General features: G+C 41.5%; 1 long non-coding RNA gene across 1 annotated transcript in view; it reads right to left on the minus strand.

Annotated features, from left to right (window-relative positions):
- LOC139434319 (uncharacterized) overlaps window positions 1-25,614 on the minus strand; it is a 52,867-nt gene that overhangs the window by 8,807 nt on the left and 18,446 nt on the right. Inside the window, exon 2 of the long non-coding RNA XR_011643678.1 lies at window positions 17,937-18,014. This is a non-coding gene — a long non-coding RNA (uncharacterized lncRNA). The remainder of the gene's footprint in view (window positions 1-17,936; window positions 18,015-25,614) is intronic.

Genomic DNA, 25,614 nt, shown 5'->3' on the forward strand with positions numbered 1-25,614 from the left:
AGTAACTAAGGTCCTGTAAACTGTGTCACATTTATTAGTCCCAGATGATTGAGATGAGTGATGGATTATTCATCCTGCAGGCTTTCATGAACTCAAGTAAAAAGCAAGATTTCCACTGGAACAAAGCTGTACAAATAGTTTAATATCGTACTCGGGACAACCAATCTCCTAATGCAAAGTCATCGTAATTGCATTTTGAAAAATAATTGCCATTTCATTATTGAGAATGGGCCAATTTGTATTTTTGAATAACAATGCTTATAAAGCAACATCGTCCAATACTTTTGAATGGGTACAATGGTGGTTAGATGAATTTGGTTAAGAATAATAAAACACTCAACATTGAATTCATTCTGTAAAAACATAAAAATAAATAAATAAATGATTCAGTCTATAAAACCTCAAGACATTGAGTGTAATCATGTTTTGTCCAAAAAAAGCTACAAATGAGAATGAAAAATAATCTGTTTTAGGATGTGACAACAATATTTGTAAAGGTTTAATTAGATTAAGAAACAATAACAACTTTGTTACAGTAGGTTTAGAAACATTGTGGTTGGGGTTTAAATTCCTGAAATGTCAGAAGCTTTCTGCAGTCTCCCATGATAAGGTTTTATGTTTTTGTTGTCCCACACATTCACCTTCTGTAGACTTTGGGAATACATATTTAATTGATTTAATTTTTGGCTAGAAAAACTAAACACAATTACCCACAATGACAAAGCCAAAAAACATCCGGTCATAACAATTAAAGAAACTTGATTAATTTACAACAGTAGTCAGACTCTTTAAAAGTATTTTGTAGGCACGTTTGCTGCAAATACAAACAATAGAAAATCCTCTTGAATAACTCTCGACAAGCACACCTTGTTTAGCTTTGGAGAATCTTTGAACTGCTAGCAGGTCTGATTAGTTTCTTAAGCTACTGCAAACTTTACTGAACCTCCACCAAGGAGGTTATTCTTTCAGCTTGGTTCGTCTTTCTAAGAAGCCACAAAGAAAGCAGTCAGAAAACCAAAACTGGCAACACTGATCACAGACTGGATTCACAATTTATCTTTCACTTTCATTCACTTTACAACATCTGGAATTTGTGCTGCATTCATGTGGTAAGGAAAAAAATCGGAAAAATATAAATGTACTTCAACTCCCCAAGGCTAAAGTCTGCACTTTTGAGTGCTATTCTACTAGGGACTTCTTTGAAAAGATGACAGATTTGAGAGAAAATAAGTAGATTAAAAGGCTCATAAAAAAGCAGTAAAAGAAAATTCATAAAACTAAATGAAATATACACAAGCAATGGTATAGAGGCTGAGCAATGTATTCAAATGACTGTACATGGAAATAAAAAGGAAATAGTCTCCTTAGTTCAAAATAAAAGCTTTTCTTTGACAACAATAACCGCAATGGGAATCACAGGGGGCTGATTGTTAGTCGTACGGAGCACTTATATCTTTAGTCATCTTATTTTTTAAGAGGCTCTGTCTTCTTTGTTGAAATAACCGCTGTCATTAAGACTGAGAGGCTCCTGCTCTGTGTATCCTTGACTATAATAAGAAACAGAATGGATCTCCACTGTTCTGTGTGTATACGCCATTCATCACACACACAAAAACTCTCACTGAAAGTACACGGCAACATTCTGACAGTGACTCCTCGGTTTGTGCATCTCTGCAGTCAAGACGTTACCACCCAGACAGCAGCATTCAGCTGGTGGGGAATAGAAGATAGGAAAGGGTGGGGTGGGGGGAGAAGAAGAGAATGCATTAATCTTCTCCTCAAATGGAGATGTTAAAACAAAGCATGTTCACCCTAGAGATTGTAGACATTTGGACAGAGAAAAGTAGATTGTACACATAAAAGAAAACGGCACACTTCTTCACTGTGCGCATCCTTAAAGTAACGGGGTACAGAGTCGCTTAGATAAGCGGGGGAGTGCATCTGACGAAGAGATAGGTTGTTGTGCTCCCTCTCTCTGTTTCTTATCCTATATCTAATAGAACTGCTCGGGTCTTGATAGATTGAGTGGGGAAGTTCATGAGATCTTTCTAGAGGGTTATCAAGAATAACTTTTATCCAATGACCTGTTCCCTCTCTGTCTGTGTCTGTGTATTCTCTTGTTCCGATTAACCCAGCCAAATCTTTTTTCTTGTTTTGCATCTATATCTACGCCGGGATCCGGAGTCGAGGCTGATCCTCTTGCTGTAGTCCTGTGTCTTGGATCCTCTATCCTGAGTTCTGGATTAAGTCGTGGATGTTCGGGTCGTGGCTGAACCTGTCTCTGCGGTCCTGCCTTGGGTCTCGTCATGCTGCTTCCCTGATGGCTTCCACAGGATTGTAGCTGACATCCTCGTGGATTCATCTTCTTATTACCGACACATGCATTTCCTAACATTCGGTCTATATGCTGTAAAATGCATTATCTCTTCGATTTCCACACGGTATCTATTGCACGTCTGTCCGTCCTGGGAGAGGGATCCCTCCTCTGTTGCTCTCCCTGAGGTTTCTCCCATGTTCCCTTTAAACTGAGGGTTTTCTCTGGAAGTTTTTCCTTGTACGATGTGAGGGTCTAAGGATAGAGGGTGTTGTTTTTCTCATACTGATATTCTGAACAATCTGTGCTGTTGTATTTGCTGTAAAGTGTCTCTACTGTAGGCTATTTCTATTATATGTACAGCACTTTGGCTCGACCAAAAATCGTTTATAAATGTGCTATATAAATAAAACTTGATTTGATTTGATTTAAAGGGACAGTACGGATGTTTTAAAAGTGAGGTTGTATGTAGGTTCACAGTCGGCGTGTTACCTAAAGTAGATCGCTGCCCCAGTTTTGCAGGATAGGTTACTTTTTTCCTTTGTGTGCTGCATATATGTAGACTTCACCGCAGTATTCAGATGCATCTGCTGAAACATGCTGCTTTTAAGATGGAATAAAACATAATTGGATGTGACTACATTTGAGGTAAATTGAGATGGATTGGGACGCGGATCGATATCAGTAAGTGACCGGCTCTGCTGCGCCACTCGATGGACTCGGCATCTCTTCTTCTGCTCTCTGCGTCCAGCTCTCATATTCACCACAACATCATAACCCACCAGGCTCATTAGAGGCAGATAGGGAGGGAGGCTTGGGCAAAACCCATTACAGGAACCACCTGCCCTCTACCCATCCCACCACTCTGCCCCCAGCCTCTCAGCCATCATACACTCTCTATACCAACCTCAATACCATCCACTTAAAAGCCCTCTCACTCTCTATATCAGAAATCCACTTTTATAAGATTAAAGGGAGGGAGGCGGACCAGACATAAGTACAGAGGAGATAGATGATGGGGGATGAGGGGGAAGATGCGCCGTAAGGGGTCGGGTTCAAAGTAAGCAGAGAGGGGGGTTGAGGGGAAACAGTCCTACCAGTCTTGAGGAAAAAACAAGAGTGGTGACTAACACAGTGGCCTTGGGTAAGAAGCCCTGCCATCTACAATGAGGGTGTGGGTAGTGGCAGAGAGGCGGAATGATGGAGAACACAAAAGAGACAGAGGGATGATTCAACAGCTGTAAATGAAATCTTTATGAGGGCTGCGGTGCACTCTGGAAGCTCCTAAAGACGTGTGATGTCCGTCCATGATTTCAATCCAAAAGGGATGAAACCGCCCGAAGGCTTTTTGGCTCAGAGAGAAACGCAAGACGCGCTATGTGTTATGAATGGATCAGCACAAACCTTGGTGTTAAAACTGAACAATGGATGAAGCATGTGGTCCACACATTTTGAGCACGATGCATTCATTAAACAAGAAAATTACAACACTCGTACATGAACATCACAGGGCTAAGAATGGACATAAAATGACAAAACGTTTTTTTTTTTTAAACAAATCCCATCCGGTTTGGGTAAGCATTGCCGACTCAAACAAATATTGGTGATTGCAAAGTATTGCATTATTCATATCTAGTATTTGAGATGATTGACCATGACAGCTTGATTAAACCAAACAGAAAGCCCATACTTAAATGCATCATCATGTGTTTGGAATGTGATTTGAATAAACAAAAACAGCCAATGCCAGGTGAAGAGGTAAGAAAGGTAAGATGCAACATGCCATTTTTATTCCCACCAGGCAGCATCAGAGCAATGCTGAATTAAGGATATAATGGCTCAAACTCACTTACTCGGGCACAGTAAACTACAGTCCAGCTTAAAAAACGGCAAACATCCATTTTCCAACCATAACTCATGGGAGAAGACCAAAGCCATCTCAGTATTGTTCCTAATCCGCTACAAGAACATTGTTTAGATGGAAACACAGATGTGGTTTCACTAACTAATGTTGAGCACACACAAACATACCCGCAGTGCACTGAGATGCTCACAAAATATACAACAAGCCTTGAGTGTCCCATCCTCAAACACTTTTCAATCTTCAACATCTGACATTCAGTGGATTCAAGATGTTAGGCGAAGTGATTAATAACAGCTGCAACGGTTTGACAAGATGCTTTAAAGATGACGAGGGTCCTCTGTGGAAAAGTCATGGAAGCTATTAGGAGCAGAGAGCTATGGACAGGCATTGACCATTGTCACATTTATCAGATCCTTGTGTAACTCTTTAGTCTTAATTTACTAAGAAAGCAGCTTTTTTCATTCTTTTATTTAGCACTTCCTATGCAGTTCTGTATTTTAATGCCTTTATTCTCCCCGACTTTGTTATACCCAAATTGTGCAAGTATTATGCATCGATATAATACATTTACTGTTTTTTTATTTTCTTCTTTGTTCCACAGGCCACTGGACTATCCAACTATCAATTTGGAACAACAACTAATTTGTCTTTTAACTTTTCAGAAGTTTTAGAAAAGAGGTTGGAAAGCCTGACTCCATTGCCAAGAAATCATTTGATGTCACACACCTTAAGCGCCCCACAAATCTAAACTTCTAGCAATCTCTGCACTGTACAGCACATCACTGAGACAAAGGGCATCATTCTCAGTTGTATCCTGAGGGGTCATTCATTCTTGTCACCAGAGCCATCATCAATGCAAGGAATCTTTATTTTGTGTGCATGTTGCATCACCCTTTATCAAAGTTACTTCAAATATGTTCATACTGTAATACAGTACTAGGACTGCAACTAATGATTATTTATTTTCCTCATCTGTTAATGTGCAGATTATTTGATAAACTGATAGATTAATTGTTTGGTCATTCAAAATATCAGAATATAGTAAAACATGTCCGTTCCAGTTTATTTAAGGTGATCTCTTTAAATGTTGTTTTCGAAAGTCAACAACCACATTATTTAGTTTATTATGATATAAAACAGTGAAAATCAGGAACGCTTTACATTTGAGATGCTGAAAAGAACATGTTCTGCCATCAAAAATTACTTGATTATAAAAACAGTTGGCAACAATGTTTCTGTCGATGTATATACAGTATAACATACCACACAATGTCTTGTTATTGGCAGTTTGTGAGTTTCACTGTTTTATAAAAGATCATCATGTGGTTTTTTAGGGTCCACAATAAGGTCCGTGGTGCATAAGAACCATAACTGATGGACAGGAATAGTGAATGTAGGTTTGCAGCTTTTTAAGGAAATTGGTTGCTCTTATTTTCCTTGAAGTAAGTAATTCTGAATGATTAGCGTAATTCAGGGTGTAAGAATAGAGGCTTTCTATGTTCACAGAGTGTAGTGTCCTGACATTAGCTGACCAGGGTCTTTTCATCCTCAACCACGAGACCACAGGCAGGGGAGCCGAGAGGCAACAATAACATATGAGGTGAGAGATAAAGCAGCCTAATTTGCTCAGCTACTCAGGTTGGGTGTGATGGACACTGCCAAGGTGCCGGCAGAGCCTGCGCCACACTGTGATGAATGGATCCTGCGGTGCGTCGTGACTCACTCTGCCTCAAGCGGGCACTGTGCCCACCCCCACTCCTCCACTCTTGGGTGCTTTTCCTCTCGTTCCCCCTTTCCTGCAGCAGATGAGTCAGAGAGGCTGTTACAGTAGGTGATGGCTGAGCAAGGAGAAGGAATTAATTAAATAAAATAATGTAAAAGTCTGCCATTCAGGGACCCTCCCCGGCACGCACCGATGGCACTCTTGATTCAATTTAGACTTTTTAATCTAAGGAGGGGAACTTTCCTTTTATATCCATTTATTTTTTTCTTGGCAGGTGAAATGTTTTAGCTTTCCAGAAATGTGTAATTGTTTAAAGCGCCTCCTGGCCAGGTGTCAGCCGTGACAGCCTTTGCTTAGAGGAGAAAGGAAGGTTAGTGGACACAGGCTTGTCTTCTGCGCTTAGGAGAATGAGCTGAATGTGTGTCACAAAGTGTTATAAACCATGCGAGATGTGAAACATCGGGGGAGGGCTTGGGGACTGTAATGTCCAACACCTGACAACTATTCAAAAACAAACCAGCATCCGCCAAGTTGTCTGTTATTCACAGCTTTCTAGAGACAGCCACATGTCCAATCCACTTTCAAATAGACATCAAAGACTGTTACACAGGTCGCAGTTAACTTTGTGACCTTCATCGTCATTCCATTCGTCATTACCGAACAGGTGATATATTGGGAGCGGTGCAGGCTGTGGGGTCACGATGAGGAATTTCTCATTTTGCTGGTGTTGACTGAATGACAGAACTCTCCTCTCTGTCAGGGTTTGGCAGAAAAGGAAGGTAAGGCAGCTACAGTGTCACTAAAAATATCCTTGTTGTTACCGACAATATCTGTACACAACAACAGTGGAATCCAGAACTTGTTATACTCATACTGTAGCTATCATTCACCATAACCATTGCACAAGAGGTAAACAAAACTCAATTAATTCAAAAGGACTTAAAAATAAAGGACTAGCTATATCACCAACACAAACACTGTGACCAGGGTGGGTTATTTTAGGTTACATGCCAATCGACAGATTCTTTAACCTCAGACAATGATTTATATAGCTCATGCAGTCACCTTAAGAATGGGGGAAAGTCTGATTGAAGTCGATAGACATGGATAAAGTCAAATGTTCTCCTTTTAAGGAATCCTGGCAAGACTTACTTAAGTTGCAGTAACGAGCAATCCATTATCCTTGGTCAGCTCATTATAGTAGGGCTAACTCTGACGGGGACTTGAGCTTTCATCTGGCTGTTTGTTTAGTATAGAAAGTGTCAGGGGAACTGGTGTGTTACTGCATGGTGAGCAGTAGTGGTAATTGAGTGTGTGTGTTCATGTGTGTATGCGTGTTTTTGCGCACATGTGCACAACTGATGGTGTGTTACTCTATGCGCAATGAAAAGAATGACAAAGTGAACGTCTCTGTGAGTGTGTGTTTATTTTTCAGGATGTTTGATCCATCAAATTCAATTGAAACCTGTAAACCGGCACCCCTCCATCCCCCAAAACGTTGCAAAAATAAACCCTGAAAACAAGAACATCTTTCCCCTTCCTCCAGGGCTTCACCTTCTCCACTGACCCACGTCGGGAGCGGGCCGAGCTCCATTTCGAACTTCTTCCTCCCTTCACAGCGGCAACAGATCCACATGCCCTAAATCACAACCCATGCCCTTGACAGCGTGCGATGGTGCTGAAAACATCTTTCCCAGCTTGTGATTGTGATGGATTAGCCGGTGCATAAATCATAAAAAGAAAGAAATGTCTGTGGGTGGAAAACAACGGTTTGTAAAAGAAAGGGTGTGCGCTTTAATAGCTGAACCCAAGCCCCTGATGAAATGAGCCCGCTTTTTTAATTTCAGGCGGAATCAAAGAGTGACCATAAATTGCCTCCAAAGACTCAACCCAATCTCTAAAACGATCACTTCCCCCCCAACCCTTTATGCAGACAAGTAATTCTGATGCTGACAAAAAAAATCATAAAAATGAGATATGCATCCATGGCAGAGGTCAGCATGACATCATCGTAGCCATGCAGGGATTCATTGGCTTTTTGGCCCTTATCCATAAATACTGTCAGGACCACAGTGAAAGACCTACAGTGTTGTATCCTATGTGTTGGGATTTGGGGACTGGGAGTGAATACTATCGCCTCATTTGACACAAATGAATAATTGCTGCAAGGTTACTGAAAGCTAATAAATAACAATAACGGGTTGCAAATAATCCTGTTTGTGTAAGAGTGCGAGAGCAGCCAATCTTTCACACGCTGCGACTGTTTCCTGTTAGCTTGGCGGTAAATGCTTGTACATATGAGATGGAGAGATGAAGAGATACATGGTGTTTGTGTGTGCTCACAAGCATTCCTGGAGATATTACTGAAACTCCAGTGAGACAATCATGAGTGAGTGGGAGAAGCAGGGGTGCTGATTGGATAAAATGATGGTGAGAATTGAAGCAGGCCGTTTCTTTAGGGATCAATTGATTCCCTCCTAGTCCCTGACTGGGCATGAAACACATGGAACCGATAAAAACCTGAGAGTCATACGGTATAGCTGAACCAAATACACCGACTACACGCAGGGAGGCGCACAGAAAAGAGAGATCACGGGGGAGGAAAAGAAGTCCATTATGGCTCGGTCAAAATGGTAGGATTGTCTTTCACATCTATCTCCAGCAACAATCGAGTCCATTTTCCTTATCTACCAAGGGAAATAAGATGAAGGAGTTTGTGTGGGGTCAGTGAAAGTATACAGCTTCCATTAAGTCAGCCTATAATGTATAATAATGTATTGCCTTTTACATAGAAGCAGCCAATACAATGTTAACCCTTAAGAGGGATGCTGAATTTATGGGACAAAGACAAAATAAGCCTAATTAAAGGCTCAATAATAAAACTAAGAGCAAAATATACACCAAGCGTATTATACGAGTTTGAAAGCCAAACATGAAACCAATAAAACATCTGTAGGGGAATTCGGCATATTACTTCACAGAAAAGCTACCATGCATTTTCCCTTTTGCCTCTCACCCTTACAACCGTAGCAGAACCTATAAATATAAAAGCCTATAATTGCTCCATATGGCAAACGGTTCAACCAAAGTGTGTTTGCAGAGTCCAACCAGTCTTACGTTTAGTTATCTTACCCTGCTTACACAGAACTTGTTTTTGTACAAATGGTGTCCTAATGCGGTCAGGGCAACAACAGATAAAGTTTATTTTACAGGGAGTTGTCGGTACCACCCGTCCAACAAGACAGAGGCATCCATCAAATCCACCTCCCACGCTCTTTCTCGACAACACGATCAGATTTTCTGGAATTACATTCATATGTGGAGCAGCAGAAGGTGTAGATGGGTGTGGAGTTACAGCTCTTTATCCATGACTGATGTGAACCTACTCCCATGTGCGGAGGCAGCTACTGGTCTCGGCTGACAGCTGGTAGTTAACACAGGTATCGTCTCACAGACACTGAGCTCAGATCAAACGCAGTGGAGGTGAATGGGGAGCACTGCCATGATAACATGTACAGCCAACAACAAGACCATGCTTAACCTGGGGGTCACAGAGAACCCAATCATCATAAGTACATAACAAATACTCTATAAATACTTCCCTGCAACATTAAAAGATGATTTTTTTTTTTTGGTTTCAGGCGATGCCATTTTGTTTTATACAAGAAATGGGACACTTATGGCACTATCACTATAAAATGGAAGAAGATGGAGTTTTGTTGTTTCACATTCAACTCAAAAGCATTTTGCTTGACCAAAAACAATTTCCTGGTGACTGTTCTTTACTAGAAATTATTTTCAAAGAATATATACAGTTTTGTAACACTCAAAGAACATACATTCAACTTCCTTAACCCCTACTAAAACACAGGACGAATGTTTGGTTAGGACAGAACATTGTTTGACCATTGAGACAATTTCACGACTTTCTGGGAAACAGAGGCTGGCACTGGCGTGAGGATGATACATTTGTAGGTGCTTTAATCTATTGCCCAGCTGTAGGTTGGCTGCTGTTGGAAGAGCAAATCTCGATCGATGGCAGCACCCTGGATTAAATTACAAATTGAGTTTAGCGGGGCTGCTTTTCCCCTCTTTATTTCTGCAGTGTCCCCCAGTGAGGCTCCACTGCAGGCTATTTACAATGCCCTTTTCCTGGGTAAGTTAATAACGCGAGCCCAGCCTGGATGCAGCTCGACACACAGGCCCGCACTGAGTCATTTGGGCTGGAATTGCTCCGACACACCCAATCAATCATGAAGTGGGATGGGGTCATCCCTAGAGCAGCCCAACCCCTGCACCTCATGGCCTCTCACTTTGGTCAATACCAGGCATTATTCTGATCATAATTGCATTAGATTGTTCACAGTGCGCAGCAAAACGCCATCCCGCTGGACCTACTTACGGGCAAGAGCTTTAATACACTATTGTGGTTCCATGAATTTGCCTAAACTGCCATATTGACCATGCTCATTGACTTTTTATTAATGGATTCAGACTGCTGCACTTAGAGTCAAACAAACTGACTCTCCACAATCCAAATGTCTAGTGATTATGAAAATGAGGGATGCAGTGAACCTGAGGGGGCTTTGAACAAAGCCAATGTTCAATAAGACTCTCAGCCTGCAGGTGCCCGGCACAAGCTGCTCCAGCATCTACAGTAAACAAATCGTTCATCAACGTCACAACATGAACACACACACACAAGCCTTTTGTGGTGAATCTCCATTGTCTTCTGGCAGTAGTGTTTGGAGATAATCAAGCGTGGTTGCACAAAGGCAGATTTCCACACTGTTAGTTTACATACTTTACATTTCACTAATTTGAGATTCATAACGTGGTGATGTTGGCAGTGGATGTGAAATAAATAAAAACGCTTACTGTCAGACTATGGGCTCAGAACAGTCTCATAATACACACATGCACACAGAAGGATTCACACTGGTATTTCCAGATCCACACTTGTGTTTTTCAATGCACACACACAAATGTGTTACGTTTCATATACATGTAAATAAAAACCAAATACAGAAAAAAGTTTTACATATGTATTTTTGATCCTCACATATTTGTTTTCCATTTAAAACCTCTGAACCTGCAAACACAAACCGCTTTCTGTGCACGGATCGCTGTGCATTAGTGTGTGTTTTTTTTTTTAGACTCCCCTGACGCTCACCTGATTCGTACTTGTAATTTTTTCTATCTATAGCCAATCAGATGTCTCCTCAATTCTAAGCCAATCACATGAGTGCGCCCCCACGAGGGTATGATTTCTTGCGTTCACGACGTAGTGCTTCATGTACGCATGTTGCGGAGTCCAGTCAGCTCGCTAAACAGAGGGCGGAGCTTCAGGTGATCATGCAGAGCTGCGTGTCTCTGTCAGACTCAGCAGCTGATCTGATCTCTCTCTCGCGTCCGGTTATACTTCACTCGCCGTTATGTCCATATCGATCAGATCCAGCTCTCCTGATCGGCCTTTATAGAGAGCACTGATCAAACTATTAAGAGTGAATATCGGCCGATAATGACCGGCGGGGCTCCCCCCTGTTGACAGTTCACTGTCTAGCACTGGCTTCGTAGTGCACTGATCGATTAGGCTAAGCTAACCTGTAGCTGCTCCCGCCACACTCACAACAACTTCATACAGACATAAATAAAGCAGCTGTATTCGCCATACAGGAAACACACATTTAAAACGGTTTTGCCTGCCGTTTTTGTGTACACAAGCATTCATCAATGGTTCGGAAAGTGGCGCTGTACCTTAATAATATAACTTTAGGCTTGTATTTGCGTGCATTTCCTGTTCGGAAAGTGTCAATATACTGAGAGTGGAGGTGTCCTGACATTAGCGCCTGCAGGCAGGCTCCATGTCTATGGAACTGTCAGCTCCGGACTGCGCAAAATGCGTACATGAAGCGCTACGTCATTAACGCAAGAAATCTACCCTCGTGGGGGCGCACTCATGTGATTGGCTTAGAATTGAGGAGACATCTGATTGGCTATAGATAGAAAAAATTACAAGTACGAATCGGCTGACCGTCAGGGGAGTCTCAAAAAACCTACACACGAATGCACAGCGATCCGTGCACAGAAAGCGGTTTGTGTTTGCAGGTTCAGAGGTTTTAAAACGGAAAACAAATATGTGAGGATCAAAAATACATATGTAAAACTTTTTTCTGTACTTGGATTTTATTTACATGTATATGAAACGGAACACATTTGTGTGTGCATTGAAGAACAAGTGTGGATCTGGGAAATACAAGTGTGAATCCTTCTGTGTGCATGTGTGTATTATGAGACTGTTCTGAGCCCGGATTGTTGGGTGTGATTCATGGTTAATTGCTTGTTCTAAATTTGATGTTAAAGCAGTTTTTCTTGCAAACCTGTGCTCAAAACTGAGAGCAGTTTGTGCCAATAGCTATGTGATGTGTATTTAGGTTATGTGTGGGTGACGAGTCCAGAGTGAATTCTGTGTGGCTCACTGGGGGCCACATACTGCTGCTGTTTATGGGCTCCACCGCAGGAGTCTAATGAGGGTGATGCAGTCAGGGTAATTACACTAAAGGTTGTGTTTCTCATAGCATTACAGTAAAAGGTATAGAGAGGGAGCGGTGGTTGGAGTGGAGGTCAGGCATGAGTTGGTGGTGTTTGCAGGGCCGCCCCTCCCTACAGGCCAATCACGCAGGCTGCATGGGGCCCCGCCTTGCGCAGGGGGCCCCGCCTTGCGCAGGGGGCCCCGCCTTGCGCAGGGGGCCCCGCCCAGAGGGCCTCAGCTGCTGTGCGCAGTTTTCCGCTCAGTTCTCCGTGCACCCCCCGCGAGAGTGAGAGGTGACAAGGGGAGCACGTCTGTAACCCGACACCGTTGCAATGAATCAAAATCTGACCAATCACGGCTTTGATACGGCCACTAATGCAGGTGAAGAGATGTCGGTGAAAAGACAGTTTCAGTCCGGCGCAAGCTAGAGGGGAAAAAAACAAAACATGGAGAAACTAGAGCATCACTCGAAGGTGGGTTATTGTATGAGTCAAATGTACAACTTGAAAATGTTGTATAAGTCAAATTGCCAATTGCCATATTAAAACATCAGCTGCAATTCACAACATGAAGAAGGCAGTCTCGGCATAGCATAGGCTAATGGAGATGCAGTTATTTCCAGCATTCTTTATTTAACATTCATTCAAGTATGTTATGCCTTTTATCTGCTAATGCACAGGAAGAAGAGTGATCTGTCTGTCTAGTTGGCTTACATAAGAGTTAAAGTTTACAGCCTAAAAAACATGGAGCATGTTTTCCCCTTTTATTCATTTTTATGTCAATTTGCACATTTCCTGGTGATGCTCAGCCTCTCCCCTGAACTCCTAACAGTCATTATCATGTCAACCACAACACAGAGAAATACTGATAGAAATGTGTGTGTAGTTGTTGGTACATTGCTGACAGAGGGAACTACGTTTGAATACAGATTTAAGAAATATCAGTTTTGAGCATGTCATAAGCATGTTTTATCTTGACTATATTACAACTATATTATAATAAAATAATATAGTATTTATATTATTGAATTGATTATGATTATTATTATTAGTAGAAGTAATTTATTTGCATTCATTATATTTTAATCTTTTTGAGGCTAGTATTTGGCAGGAAATGCAGACGTAGTAACCTGTAAACGCATACATGCACATTTACCATTTTCCTCACTGTATACAAAAGTAACTGTTGATAATAATAATAAACAGGAATTATATATGCAATGTAGCCTACTTTGTTTCCAACATTTTTTGTGTCACTCCTGTCGGTTGGGGGGGGGGGGCTCATCTCACAATGTCGCTTGGGGCCCCAAGTTGGCCAGGGGCAGCCCTGGGTGTTTGGCAGAACTGTGTAAAAACGAGGCAGTCGAAGCAGCAAATTTAACAATCGTTGTTCACAAAATCTCAACCACAGCTGACCCACGGGTTGCATGAGTTAACCCAGTTGCACCCTTTTTCCCTTTCTGCCAACGCCCACACTGCCTCCAGACAGTCCTGGAAATCACATGACAAGACAGGGCCCTCGCTCCTGAGAGGATGTCTGCAGGCTGAAACCACATCAGCCCGCCACAGAGTGGTGGTGAGCGCCACTCTGATCACAAACACAAAGTGATGAAAAGGCGCTATGACAGCGTGAGAGAGAGGGGGAGAGATACAGCATGAAGAGATTGGTTTGTCAGAGAAAACTGGACTGCGGCCGCTCTGTGTGCGGAGAACAGAAGGGGATTTTCACCGTGACGTGCAGAGCGGCCTCTGTGAAGGTTGTGGTTGTGGTTGTATTCTGTAGATTACAGGAATGAGTTACTGTATGGAAATAGGAAACATTCAGAGGTCATGCACTTTGTCAGAGCTTCTTTTCTTTTCACCATGGAAGTCACCAAGAGCTTTTTTAGATCAGAGATCTGGGTGGATGCATTTGACTCTTTCTTTTAAAACTTAAATATAATGTACTGTGTACTCAGGGTTGGGTTGTAACGGAATACATGTAACGGCGTTACGTAATCAGAATACAAAAATCAAGTGTATTCTGCTGGCGTTACATTTGAAAAACGAGTAATCTGATTTCGGTTACTTTCGTAAACCTGAAGTGAATACATTATGGATTACTTATTGGAATTATTGGTGGAAAGGTTTCCTCACAAAATGTAATATTCATTATCAGCAGATCTGTGTGCACGGCGCTGCAGCATGTCTGTGAGCGAGAGAGAGATGCAGCGTGTGTGTGAGAGAGAGAGATGCAGCGTGTCTGTGAGCGAGAGAGAGATGCAGCGTGTGTGTGAGAGAGAGAGAGAGATGCAGCGTGTCTGTGAGCGAGAGAGATGCAGCGTGTGTGAGCGAGAGAGAGAGATGCAGCGTGTGTGTGAGCGAGAGAGAGATGCAGCGTGTGTGTGAGCGAGAGAGAGATGCAGCGTGTGTGTGAGCGAGAGAGAGAGATGCAGCGTGTGTGTGAGCGAGAGAGAGATGCAGCGTGTCTGTGAGAGAGAGATGTAGTGTCTGTGAGGCCCCGCCCCCGCATACAGATGAGAGAGAGAGAGATCTCTTTTAAATATATTGAAAGTTAGAAACGGAGATGGTTAGTTAAAATGTGCAAGATAACGTTTATGTAGCATTTCTTTATTGTCGAAATGATGACATTTCATAACGGGATCAAATCAAGATGAATGGCCTGCTGCTGCTGAATGCATGGGGCAAGTGACTGGAAAAAGTTAAAAAAGTTATTACATCGTTTCAGATAATAATAATAAATAATGATAATTCATTATATTTAGAGGCACCTTTCAAAGCACCCAAGGACACCTTACAATTCATAACATATTCTAAGGAAAGGTTTAAGACGGTACAAAGAATGCAGTCCGGGGGATGTTTTGTATGTGGGGTGCAAATGAGAGGGAGCTGTCCAGAATGACACCAAGATGTCGTGTTTGAGTTGAGTTCTTGATAAGCCATTAAAACAGTAAAATACGTGTCTCCTGTTCACCAAAACATACCCATCTGTTATGGAAAAATAAAGTATTCTAAAAGTAATCTGAATACGTTTTCAGACACGTAACTGTAACTGTATTCGTATTACTTTCAGAGCCATATATTCAGTATTCAGTAACTAATTAAATTTACAAAGTAACCCTCACAACCCTGTGTGTACTGATAACAAGGTAGAGGATCTCAGATTTTTTGAAAAATGTCAAAACTAACTATAACTATTTTCTTTACATTATTTTCGCTGTTATAAATGAATAATATAACATTTCATACAATCTGGGTATTTCTTTCGTAGTTTTGGTTTAATTTTTGTATTCCTGTTGGTTATAATATCAATGTACTCACTGAGGTAAATGCTGCCATCTTTGAGAACAACATCACATTGAACACAAGCCGTTAGATTCCAAGAGCCTTTCCTCTCTGAAAAACAACCTTATTCTTAATGATGAGAAAAGAATGCAGTTAAAATAATATAATAACACTAATAATATGAATATTTGTATTGATAATTCCCCCAAAAATAACAAGAAAACGTAACCCTAATTCAATATTAACAAGCAATGTATCTGTATCGCTATTTTTACACAAATTAACTGCACTTAGCATTAACAATGTGGGTTAAATATACTGCGTATAGTTTTCGGTTTACCTAAATGATTAAAAAAAAAAAAGGGTCCCTTGAGGAATAAGGTTGGGGACCACTAGATTTTGATAATCAGGGTAAACTATTGGTTTATTAATAGCCAGTCTGACAGAAACACTGTGTGTGGTTCTGGCTGTCCCCACACTTTGTTGTGGTGAGGTAGCCAGATAAATAAATAGATGAGTTATTGGCAATGATGGCCAATATCACAAAAATAAGAAGCAAAGCAGTAATGAACTTTAGTTTTGAAAAGTTGAAGATATTTTAATCTGTACTAACATACACGAAAGCAATTGAAACGTTTATTTTAAATCATGACTGAATCAAATCAAGTTGAAGCTGTGCTTTAACAATGGGCAACAATCTTTCAAACTGAGCTGTGCATTTTCAAGTATCTGCCAAAATCTTATCGTGTCGTATGTCATCACCATCAATGTGCGCAGGGACTTGGCTTCATTTTGAGGTCTGAGGTAGATGCAGACTGTGAATTGAGGGGGTGGAGGGATGAGGGGACAGCTATGAGGGAAAGTCTCCTCAGCTCAACCATGAAAACAACCACAGTCTGCCGTGTTGTCAAAGAACACAAAGACAGGTCAAAGGTCAAATGTGGACACATTATGAGAGCAACCCCAAGATCTCTTAAATCAATAAGCCACTCTCCTATCACATACTTTGATGTTTATCTTAGAAACTCACCATGGAAACCAATAACACGCAGCTCTGCATAATTGCATGAGAAAATCCAGGAACAGTCTGCTGATGGCAGGTTATCGAGAGTGTGGGGAAGGAGGGAGGGATGCTTTGGAGGTGAGGGGGAGGTGGAGGCAGACAAATTGAGCGGCAATTACAGTAATCATCATTAGAGTGGACTTCAGAAGGAACAAAGACGGCACGCACTCCCCAGTCCATCTTAGTGGAGAAGAGGTTGAGCGGGTCACCAGCTTCAAGTTCCTGGGAGTCCACATCTCGGAGGACCTCTCCTGGACCACCAACACCTCAGCCCTAGTCAAGAAGGCTCACAAGCGCATCTTCTTCCTGAGGAAACTGGCAAAACTCCGCCTATCCTCCCAGGTGCTAATAAACTTCTACCGTTGCACCATCGCGAGCATCCTCTCTACCTGCATATCTGTATGGTACGGTAACTGCACGGTCAAGGACAAGAAATCACTGCAGAGGGTGGTGAAGATCGCACAACGCATCATCAAGATGCCACTCCCCTCCATAGCCTCAGTCTATGAAAAGCGGTGCCTGCGAAGGGCACGAAACATCATCAGAGACTCTTCCCACCCCAACCATACACTGTTTGTCCCCCTACGTGGCACCCGCTCTGGGACACGCTACCGCAGCCTCCCGGGTAGAACCAACAGGACTACGCACAGCTTCTTCCCTTCAGCAGTCAGACTGCTGACAATGAACCCCACGCTGTCCCATACTGCCTAGTTGTTGTCGTGTGCTGTGCTGAAGCGCAATTCTGTATTCACTGTATTTATTTATTATTATCTGTGTATTTATTCCTATTTATACATTTCCCATCTATTTACCTTTATTTTTGTATCATTCTTTTTTGGTATATACTTCTGATAAATGTGTATGTAACTGACTGTTTTGCGATCTGGTTAGACCATCCTTAAATTTCGTTACACTGTGCTTGCATTTTTGTAATGACAATAAAGTAATCTAATCTAATCTAATCTAATCTAGAGATTTTTGTGTTTCATCTGACTAAGAATGACAAAACCTTGCCATTACACAGGCTAGGACCAGGTAAAATGGAAATGTTTGTAAGCCCACCAGGTAAAAATAGAAGAGGAAGAAGAAGACCATTCCAAACCATTTTCTATCTTCGTCATGAAGTTAGAATTCTGCACAATGAAGAGATGATCACCTGATCCGCAGCTATAACCATCCCCGTGTGTGTCTTGTGAGTGGACATCATGGCAGACAGGGTGTCGTGGGTCACAGGCTGCAATCACAGATGGAGAGAAAGAACATCTGAAGAGAGCGCGACAGACAGAAGCTCGGGCTTCCCACCTTTCTATTTGCATGCAAATTAAGTTGCATTGAATAAGACAAGCTGAATGGGTGCGACAAAATAACATTTTGTAATCATAAAAAAATGTAATGAGGCGAAAAAACGTCTTTATTGTTAAGGACATTAGCAGTCAATACTCACCATTATCAAGGCCGAGCACAATCACTTCTGCAATTTTATTTGCTGATGGAAATGGGTTAAAAATATACTCGGGGCCACAAGCTATTGATTTGACGTCTGTCACTTACCAGGGATGCAAACTCATCAGGTATGAAAAAGGTGACAAGGATCCGAGTCCCCCGACCCCACGGAATATCGGCTTTAAAATGAGGAATAACAGATGATTTTAGCAGTCAGAACAACTAAAGCAGCAGTGTTAATAAGAACAGAAACGCCAAAGAGTCACATCTAATATAAATATATATAAAAGCATTTATTTTAATTGTGTAGCAGTGAGTTTAACATTTTGGCAGCACTGTTGAGCATTTTGAAAATGTATTTTCATGCCTCTGTGCAAGGCTTAGTCTTTCTATCTGTATAGCCACTGGTGTGAAGTAACTAAGTTCATAAACTCAAGGACTACTTGGGTACAATTTTGAGATACTTGTACTTTATTTAAGTATTTCAATGTTTCTTTTGCTACTTTGTACTTCTAATCCACTACAGTTCAGAGGTACATGGTGTACTTTTACTCCACTACATATATCTAATACCTTTAGTTACTTTACAGATCTGGATGAATGATGTGAAATATAATCAAGTGTTAAATCAGACTTTAGTTCCACCTGGAGTAAATCCACCAGCTACCCTGCAGTCTACAAAGTCATTCAGACTAGCTGCACTTTCACCAGCTTTGAGAACACTTTCATGATCAATCATTAGAAAACATATATTATTCTGAAATGGACCAATCTGCACAATGACTACTTTTACTGTCGCTACTTTAATACTTTTACTTGAGGAACATTTTGAATGCAGTACTTTTACTGTAACAGAGTATTCCTACACTCTGGTGCTTCTAGTACAAGACCTGAGTACTTCTACTTTTACTGTCGCTACTTTAACTATATTTTGATGATAATACTTTTGTACTTTTATTTGAGGAACATTTTGATTGCAGGATTGTTCCTACATTCTGGTACTTCTACTTTTACACAAGTACAAGATATATACTTATACCACCTCCGTTTATAGCCTATAAAAAAAACTAATAGAAAACGAAGGCTAAAGCTAACGTTAGCAGATAGTGATGCTAGTTTGCTAGTTAAGTTTGCTCAACGATAATATTGCGACAGAAAAACTTTTCAGTGCACATCACGCTCTGCCGCTCCGACAGGGAGCTCTGCTCTGAACACCTGAGCGGCCCGTTCTAACAGCTGTTCACCAGCGGTCCAACACAGTGACTCCGGACAACACAGTTAATATTAACGAACGCACCCGTAGGTAATGTAGCTGCTGAAGCTAGACACTCATCGTGGAGCAGCAGAGCCTTATTATACATCCATGAGCAGAGCCGACAGGCAGGAAGACTCGAGCACACAGCTCGCGCTTCATTATAATATATAAAAAAAGAACACCATGCGTGTCATGATGGCACATAGCAGCTTGCGGCCGCAGATTACTCCGGGTCCCAGACCCCCCCCCCCATACCCCAAAAATATTTTTATTGCAGATCTACATGAACCACACAAACGACCTATTTTGGATTCAAAACGGCGAATTTCGCCGAAAGGTGACAAGTTCGCATCCCTGGCTACCTGCGATTTTGACTTTTAAAACATACAGTATATAGGTACAGAGTTACAAGTGTTACTAGAAAAGAAGACTTGTCTGACACATTGTCATTATCAACTGTACGTTGGAGCAAACATTAAGACTAATTTGTAGTGTTGGAACAAACAAATTGTCAATCATGTTGTTGCTATGACAACATCTAAATCCAATAGTGGCATGTTCAGTGATGATGCTCAACATCTGTACAGCGCTTACTGTGATCTTTCAAGGGATTATTCTGTCTGGCCTCTCTGGTTTTGGTGGGCTTGGGGTGTGGGTGTGGGTGTGTGTGTGTGTGTGTGCGCGTGTGCGCGTGGGTGTTTCTGTATTAGAGGTGCCTCTGATGCTGTTACTTTCATCACAACCAAGTTTACAGATTCCTTCAATAACATTATCAGGTTCCCGATTTCCATGGGGTTAAAATCTAAAATATTTTCAGATTTTTGCTTTACACTTTGACACCAAAATATCCCCTATAGTCGTGTTAGTCTACTCTTAATAATGGATTAATGTTCATACAAGAACCTCAATATATTTTGAAAACAGACTTACCAAATAGTGAACTTATCTTTTGAAACCATCCTGCATGGGATAAAAAAAAATAGGGACCTACTCATAAAAAAACAACAGTGATAACAGGTCAAACACTCAAAGGGCAACCTTCAAGAGCAGATATAGTCGAACACACAATCTTTAAAGTTAACAATGTTTTCTCTTGAGGCAGAGGTCTGTATATTAAACACTGCCTCTCACATTAACGCCTGCAATGATCTAATTGGGCCTCATACATTACATTAAACACATGGGGTGAGTGCTGGCAAGCGCTTTAACAAGGTCACGCTCTAACAAATCTCCCCCCACCCACTATCCTCCAGTGCCCAAACACACACTGTGCATTAAAAAAAACTCAGCTCACCCTGTCAGCCACATACAGTGAGGAAACACTTACACTGCAATGGACAGACACTCACATGTACACAAGAGCATGATCTTTGGAATTAATACAATACTGTATAATATTACAATAACACATTAATAAGAATCAATGGATTGTGCAGTTATGTTGACATTTTCTTCGTTAATTGAAGTTGATTCATATATGATGTAGGAGACATTAAAAGCACCACGGCATCTGAGTTTCATCAACTAATATAATCACTGAATTTCTCTTTGTGTGTATGGGATTGATTAAGATATCATTTTCAAAGAATGTTAAGTCCAACACATTAGACCATCAAATAGAGCTGTTATTAAGCACTACAATCAACTAAATCATGAAGTGTTAATTACCGTAAGTATGCAATACATCATTTGCACACTTATAACACATGAAGCGCAAGTTCAATCAGGAAGACTACCTACGTTACTCCATGTCTCCCTCTCACTTCCCCAAATGTCTCTAATAGGCTAATCATAGTTAACAATAATCATCTTCATTATTAATCATAGTTAATAGTTAACCAAGACCAACAACCAATCATTGTGCTGCAATCAAACATTTCAGACGTCATGGCTGCAACCCTCCTCAAGGGTCTACTGGCCAAAGTCTATTCATATCATATTGTACTCATGTCAATACTGTACATATTTTATAATTACAAATTAAGTCTATCCTGATTGAAATATGAACTCCCTTGAATGTATTTGGGGGCTGCCTTATGCCAACATGCCACTCTACACCATATGATGTACACCTGATTTGATTATAAAGTATCAACGACATCCAGCAGAGTACTTCATGCATGAACATGTGTATGGTACACTCTATTGACTTACTGTAGCCCAGATGGATATTTTCTAATTAGGACAGACGAACAAAGAGTTGAAATACCAACCAAACCTCAGGAGACAACCACCCAATGCGACCGAAACGCTCCGACCTGGTCGCTCCAGTAGAGTGAATCTGCAAGCAGGGGTGTAATGTTTCAGCCTCGTGCAGCAGTGGACTGAATTGCGGTCAAACCACCAGTGACAATCGTTTACATACCATCCAAATCAGCCACCATATCAGGCGCACATATGTTGAAACTGAATGGCCGGCTGTTGTGACAACCAGCAGATGTATTGTATAGGAAAATGGCTGTAGGTAACCTGCAAGATGATGGATTGAGGTTGAAGGTGGGATTTGACTTTCATGAACTGACTGTGTGTTGGACCTTCTTTTTAAACTTCAACCATGCAGGGAAGTATGGGCTCAGAACAGTCTCATAATACACACATGCACACAGAAGGATTCAAACTTGTATTTCATGATCCGCAAAAGGATTCACACTTGTGTTTTTCAATGCACACACAAATGTGTTCCGTTTCATATACATGTAAATAAAATCCAAAAGTTTTACATATGTATTTTTGATCCTCACATATTTGTTTTCCGTTTAAAACCTCTGAACCTGCAAACACAAACCGCTTTCTGTGCATGGATTGCTGTGCATTCGTGTGTGGGTTTGTTGAGACTCCCCTGACGGTCACCCGATTCGTACTTGTAATTTTGAATCTATAGCCAATCAGATGTCTCCTTCATTCTAAGCCAATCACATGAGCGCGACCCCACGAGGGTATAATTTCTTGCGTTCATGACCAGAGATGGGGTCGTTACTAAAAAAAAGTAATATATTACATATTACATATTACTTTAAAAAAAGTAATATATTACACTACTTCGTTACTATCTACATAAAGTAATTCGTTACTTTACTCGCAGGGCCGGCCCGCCCCTCCCTACAGGCAGATCACGCAGACTGCTAAAGTTTCAAATGTTCTCTTTAGTTCAGTTTCCATTGTCGCATAAGACTGATCCAGATAGCTCCTGAATGTTTTCCTATCTGACCATGGCTGTCCTCTGTCTCCTGCTATCTGACCGTGGCTGTCTCTGTCTCCTGCTATCTGACCGTGGCTGTCTTCTGTCTCCTGCTATCTGACCGTGGCTGTCCTCTGTCTCCTGCTATCTGTATATTTTGCGCAGTCTATCTCTGCTCATGCTGTTGCGTCAGCGTGTTCTCCTGCGTGTTGGCCATGTGTTGCACTGGAGCCAGACTTCAGCCGAGCACGTACGAACTGCGCATGCGTGAGTGGCAATAACTCTCCTTACCAGCAGGTAGCGGTAGTGTGTATTCGTCATTCAAAACAAGCAACAACCGGAAAACAGAGAAGAAGAACTACGTGTGTGTGTGTGTGTGTGTGTGTGTGTGTGTGTGTGTGTGTGTGTGTGTGTGTGTGTGTGTGTGTGTGTGTGTGTGTGTGTGTGTGTGTGTGTGTGTGTGTGTGTGTGTGATATAAATAAACAACAGCTGTGTGCGTTAGCTTCACCTAGCATGTGTTCTTTGCAGGTGTTTGTTGAGGTTTGATTATGACTGATTTTAGAAAGTAACGAAGTAACGCGTGTCGGGGCAATGTTAGTAACTGTAGTGTGATTACTGGATTATAAAAGTAGCGCGTTACACTACTCCGTTACCGACAAAGTAATATTATTACAGTAACGCGTTACACCCAACTCTGTTCATGACGTAGCACTTCATATACGCATTTTGCACTGTCCGGAGCTGACTGGTCCATGGAGCCTGCCTGCAGGCGCTAATCTCAGGACCGAAGGACCGTAGTATAGTCGTCTTTATTTTTACGGTATTATTATTCAAAGATAAGTAAGAAAGTGTGTGTTATATGGGATGGTTCCAGCTCTGATTATTAAATCAAAGAGGCTTAATGTTTTCGATTATATTATTTCACTATAGCTATGTGGACAGTGTCAAGGTCCAATGTTGACAAAATTAATCAACAGCGGGTGTAACAAAAATACAAGATGTTTTTATTTATATATTATTACTAATAATAATAATAATAATAATAATAATAATATAAAATATTGTATTTGAATGCATTACCTGTTCGGAAAGTGGCGCTGTACTGAGAGTGGCGATTTTATTTTGTAATTATATAATAGCCTACTTGTAATGATGGTGCGTTCACACCGGACGCGTTACGAATAATCGCTCTAGTTTCTTGCCGGCTGTCAGCTGTTTACTCTCCTCATTCATCTGAGTCAGCTTCTCGAGCTGTATCTGGCCGTGCAACACTTATACTGTATGCCGAAGCAGTGGCGGACTGGCCATCCGGACGTACCGAAGTGGGCCGGTCGGGCCACTCCGATCGGCCCACCTTGGTACCGGCAGGGGCGGACTTGGCCATCTGAAGTGGCTTTGACAGGCGACAGAGGTCCACCGTTTCCCCGCAGCGGGGCTCCCTCCATTGACAGTTCACTGTCTAGCACTCACGGAAAGTGGCGCTGTAGCTTAATAATATAAAAGCTTGTATTTGCGAGCATTTCCTGTTCGGAAAGTGGCAATGTACTGAGAGTGGAGGTGTCCTGAGATTAGCGCCTGCAGGCAGGCTACATGGACCTGTCAGCTCCGGGCAGCGCAAAATGCGTATATGAAGCGCTACGTCGTGAACGCAATAAATCATACCCTCGTGGGGGCGTGCTCATGTAACTGGCTTGGAATTGAGGAGACATCTGATTGGCTATAGATAGAAAAAATTACAAGTACGAATCGGGTGACCGTCAGGGGAGTCTCAATAAACCCACACACGAATGCACAGCGATCCGTGCACAGAAAGCGGTTTGTGTTTGGAGGTGCAGCGGTTTTAAACGGAAAACAAAGGGGATCAAAAATACATATGTAAAACTTTTTTCTGTATTTGGATTTTATTTACATGTACAGTATATGAAACCGAACACATTTGTGTGCGCATTGAAAAACACAAGTATGGATCCGGAAATACAAGTGAGACTCATTTTACGGATCATGAAATACAAGTTTGAATCCTTCTGTGTGCATGTGTGTATTATGAGACTGTTCTGAGCCCATAGGGAAGGTTTAGTCGGCTTGTTTTCTACAAAACCTGCTTCACATCGAGACAAAAACCTATACTTAGAGCCCTCTAGTGCTGAACAGACCATTTGGCAGCTCCAATGGAGCGGCTGACGGTTTGGAGGTGTTTTCACACTCAAACTGATTAGCTGGTTCTGAAGTTTGGGTCCCTTCAGAGGTGTTTTTTTTCCATCCTTGCAAAATTGCTTCCATACACAAACACTACCCCACATTGGGGTTTTCTTGTTTCACTCCATCTCAACAGTCATTTTAACTTGCAAACATGGAAGAAAGTACAGGAGACTTTTTGGTTTTTTCCACGGTTGATTTCTTTGAGAGCATCAATTACATTGACATTGAGGTGTTCAACTGAAACTGATTGTAGTTTTAAACATTGCCCTATGAATGCACATGTAAGTTACCTTTTAACCAAAAACAGGTGCACTCAAATAGGATATCTCTTTCCCCAAAGTTGTTCTTGCAAGTAACAAAGCTCTACATTTCGCTTACACATTGTGTAACAATGGAAGAACATTTACAAAAAGATAATTGGATGAAATGCTCTCACACCTGCTGCAGATTGCATCACATTTCAGACATGAAATCCAGAGTTTTGTTTTTATTGAATCCGATTCCACTTTTCTGGAGTTCGAAAAAATGTTTTTGTCATACACACTTAAATGTTATATGAAAGAAGTAAACCACTTTTTTCAATGGCAAACGAAGACGACTGATGGAAACGAAGCAGTGTTACTTGGCCCTGAAGTGCAAGTCAAAACAACATTTCAGAAAACACTACAGCATTTCAACTTCTACGGAAAGGGTATTCCTTTAGGGAGAACACTTCTTGTTTGTGATTGGACAGAGCCAGCCAGAGAAGCACTGCTGTG

This window comes from Pseudochaenichthys georgianus, chromosome 8, assembly GCF_902827115.2.
Source record: "Pseudochaenichthys georgianus chromosome 8, fPseGeo1.2, whole genome shotgun sequence".
NCBI lineage: Eukaryota > Metazoa > Chordata > Actinopteri > Perciformes > Channichthyidae > Pseudochaenichthys > Pseudochaenichthys georgianus.